Below are 4450 nucleotides of genomic sequence, written 5' to 3'. Positions count from 1 at the left end.
ACACGGGGTCTCACCGCCAGGGGCCTCCAGCACCAGGGGCGGTCCCGCAGCGCCCGGAACGGCGACTGGCCCCGTCGCCCCGCGCGCAGCTCACGGGGGCTCGGCCCCACCACCCACCTCCACGGCCAGGGCTCTCCCGCACACGGCGCCGGCGTCCCACGCCGGGCGCCTGGCGCACGGGCGCCACCCAACCGGAGCCGAGGGCACTTCGCCCGGGGCCACCACCGGCCTCGGTGGCCGGAGGCGACACCCGCGCGGCGAGGCCCATTTCGGTCCCGGCCGGTGGGCGGCGCGGCCAGGCGTCTGCCCGGGCGGGGGAGCACCGGCGGCAACGGGGAGCGCGGCGCGCGCCTCGACGGAGGGAGCGCGGGCTCGCGGGAAGGCTCCCGGGGACGGCCTCGGGCGCGGACGGGCCACCAGGAAAACACACGCGGGATCCCACCGCCAACGACACGCGAGGGCGGTCCCACGACGCCTGGGACGCCGGCCGGCCTCAGCCACCCTTCGGCCTCCCGCGGGCCCGGCCCCACCGCCGGGGCCTACGTGAGGCGCCCCCGCCGCCGGGGGCCGCCCCGTCCACCCAGCCACCCGTCTGCCTGTCTGGTCTGCTCCGGGACCCACGTCCCGAGGGAACGCGCCCGAGAGCGGCGGCGGCCCCCACCCATGCCCGCACGCCACCACCGGCTGCGGCTCGGGACGGGAGCGAGCGGAGAGCCAGCCGCTCGCGGCGGGGCGGAGCCCGGACAGGGCCGGGCCCTCTCCCCACCCCAGCACGCGACGGGAGAACCACGCGCACGCTCGCGCACACGCGCGGCCCCGCGCCCAACGACGGCCCGGCCGGGCGTGACCCTCCCCCGACTCGGAGGGGGGAGGCGCCGGCCGCGGTAGGCAAAGAGCGGCTCTGCCCACGCGCCACGGTGGTGGCGTCCGTGGCTACTACGCGCAGAGGAGGGGCGGCGGCTGGGGGGTCCGGTACCCCAAGGCACCCTCTCGGATCGCTAGAGAAGGCTTTCTCACCGAGGGCGTGTCGCCCCCGCCCATCGTCCGCCATCGGGCCCACCAAGGCGCTTACAGACACCATGGCCACACAACGCAGGAGGGGTCTGCGGTAGAGGTAAGGCCTAGAGCAAGTCGGAGCGTCCGTGGTCAGGGCCGCGAGCCCGCGCTGCCCCGGGCTCGCCATCTCCGGCCACACTGGGCTTAGCTAGGGATCTAAAAGGCCCCTGTGCGGCTCCCAAGTCAGTGCCTCCCCTCAGGCCGAGACCAAGGGAGGCAGAGACTGGGACGGAGGTGCCGATCAAACAGCACCTCCCAACCAAAGAGCCAGCATCACGCCGCTGGCTCGGCCCGCCACGATCACTCCCACACCCGCGTGGAAACCCCAGCAAGGGGAACACGCGGGCACGCGCCCGAGCCTGCCCGCCCCCACACGGCACGCCGTGGGGGGGGGCGACGAGGCACCCGTCCCCCCCGAGGGGGACGGGCACGCCTCCCTTACCGACTCGACCCCCCGCTTCTCAGACACACCAGCGCAGCGGTCACCTGAGGAGGGCGACGGGAACAGGGAACGACACCGCCAATCGGCCTCAGGCGCCTGAGGGACGACCTGGAACACTCCAGGGGCACCGCCAACGGCCGGGGGAGCGCGCTCACGCGTCCAAGAAGGCGCGCGGCGCGGCGGCAACACGGCCCGCCCCACCGTGGGGAGGGCCGCCCGCGAGACACAGCCAAGAGGCACAGGCGGAGCATCCGCCGCGTCACGGAGACCCCGACACCGCCCACGCCACAAGGCACGGGGCGGGGGAGCGAGGTCGGGCCGGATTCCGCACCCCTGCCACCTCCCACACGCCACTCGCAGCGGGGGAGAACGGGCGAGGGGGCCCGCGGGCAGAGCGAGAAGAGCGGTCCCGTTCGCCATGAACGTCCGTCCCTCGTCTGGCACGGCTTAGGCCCGGCCCGGGAGAGCACAGCATCACCACATCGATCAGCAGCATAACGCGAGGGATCCCCGAGCAAGGGAAGGCCGGCGAGGACAGCGAGCGGAGGAGCCTGCTTCAGCCTCACCGGCCCCCCTCCTCCTCTAGCAAGCGCGGGCGACGACCCCAGGACGAGAACGCCTGACACGCACTGGCACGGAGCCGGCGGGACGGGGTAAGTCGCGACCGCACCCGGGTGCCGGCAGCAGGGAGTGCACGTGGTAGAGGACCCCGCGCCCCTAACCCCGCCGCCCTCGGGTACCAGAGACCGGAGGTGGCACCACGGTCGCGGGGACGCCTGGAACGCACAAGAGCCGGCGCGCAGGCCCCAGCGGGCGGCTCAAGCGGCGGGGGTGGAAACGGGCGTCCGGTTCTCGGCCAGAGCCCGGAGACCTCCCCGCACACGCATCCAGGCACCCGGAAGCTCTCGGGCGACTGTCACCCGAGCAGAGCGTGTCAGCACTTATCTGGCGGCACAAAACCACCCATTCAGGGGCAAGAATCGCCGCGCCCGGAGACGGGGCCCACCCACGGATCACGAGGGGAACCCCTGGATCACGGCCACGGCCACCAGACCCCAAGCACGACCCCATCGCCACCAGGCCCGGAGCTCCCGGGGCCATCTGGTCGACCCCAGAAGCGTGGCGGCAGGGGGAGCCGGGGACAGCCTCCCCGGGCCGCCCGCGCGGGCCGGGACCGGTCGGTCCCTCCCTCTGAGTCGCCGGGTCAGGACTTAGAAAAGAATTCCACGGAGGAGCCTCCGGCGACCGGGCCCGGGGCGGGACCGTGGCTCCCGTCCCTCAGCCGGGGCTCCACCTACGCCTCGAGCCGGCCCCCTCCCACCTCCGGACAAAGACGCGACCCGCGAAACTCGGAGAGAGAAGTCCGGTCCGACGGCCCGGACCCACCCCGGGCACGCGTCCCGGCCGGGGACGCCCTCCCCGGCCCGCCCTCGAGGGCTCCCGGGGCCGGTCCACGCTCTTCTCCAGGGCGGGACTTGGACAAAAAACTGCCACGGAGGAGGAGGCATCCGAGGACCGGGCCCGGTCCCCACCGCCAGAGCCGGTCGACTCGGAAGACCAGTGGGGAAAAGGCCAGCCCGGCGGCCGAGCCCGTCGCGCCCTCCACGGGCCTCCCCCGCAAGGCCCCGGCCGGTCCCCCACCTCCGGAGCGGGGCGCGGAAAGGGGATCGGCGACGCGGAAGGCCCGACCACCGGGCCGCCCTCAGGACGACGGCCGGGCACGGGACGAGTTCCCTCGCCCGTTCCCCCGCGGTGGCCCCCCACCCCCTCCCGGGGACGGAGGGGCACCGGCGGCTGCTGGTCGACCCGTCCGGGAGGCCCCACACCCCGGCCGGCACCGGGCGGCGCGGCGACAGCCACCTCCCTCAGTAGCCTGCACCTCCAATCTCCGGCGAGCGGGCGTCGCGCTCACGCACCGGCGCCACCGGGCCAGATCCCGCCAGCGACGCCGGCCTCCCGGGACTCTGCCTCGGTCACCGCGGCCGAGTCCCGTCCCTTGGCCCGCGTCGCCGGAGCTCCGGAGGAAAGAGACGATATAAAAGCGGCCGCCAGGTGGCACCCGGCGACCGGCGACCGCCTCAGCGGGACGGAGCCGGAGCGCGGGCCCGCCGGGGAGCACAGCCGGGCCGCCGGGCCGCCAGATCCCGTCCCGGCGCCCCCTCGGACCCAGCCTCCCGGCCCAGCTCGGCCCCGGGGCGTCCGCCCGCGGGCTCCCGGCCGCCAAGGCGCAGCCCCAGCCGCAGGAGGGGGACCCGGAAAAGGTTTCTCGGGCGCTCACCGGGAAGGGGACGGGGAGAGTTCCCCCAGAGAGGCCAGGGGTCGGCCCGGGCCGGGCTGAGCCGGTGCGGCCGGGAGGCCGCCGCTTCCCGGAGCGGCCGGAGCGCCCCCGGGGCTCCCGGGAGGACTTAGAAAATCAGGGCGGGCGGGGACGGTCAAACCGAAACCAGGCACGTCATCCGAGAAGGACCGTGATGACGGGAGGAGGAAAGCTTTCAAGCGCAGAGGGTCTGTCGAAGGCAGGCGGAGAGTCTACCCGCTGAAACGGACGAAGATGGGAAAAAGAGGCTAGCTGAGGTGCCGACATTTAAGGAAATTAAAAAAAAAAAAAAAGCACGAGGGCGTGGAGAACTGGGGGAAAATCAACACTGAGAAATCTACCCTCTGAAACTGACGAAGATGGGCAACAGGGGCTAGCTCGGGTGGCAATCTTTAAGCAGAACACACACACACACACACACACACACACACACACAAGCGCGTAGAGACCTGGGGAAAAAGCAACGCTGAGAAATCTACCCTCTGAAACTGACGAACATGGGCAACACAGGCTAGCTCAGGTGGCAATCGTTAAGCAAAAAAATAAATAAATAAAATAAAAAACTACAATGGCGAGGAGACCCGGTGAAAAAGCAACCCTGAAAAAAGGTACCCTCTGAAACGGAGGAAGCAGGG

The sequence above is a fragment of the Equus caballus genome, unplaced genomic scaffold, assembly GCF_041296265.1.
Source record: "Equus caballus isolate H_3958 breed thoroughbred unplaced genomic scaffold, TB-T2T unassigned-0002617, whole genome shotgun sequence".
Taxonomy (NCBI): Eukaryota; Metazoa; Chordata; class Mammalia; order Perissodactyla; family Equidae; genus Equus; species Equus caballus.
The sequence above is the reverse complement of the archived record's forward strand: the minus strand, read 5'-3'. Positions refer to the sequence as shown.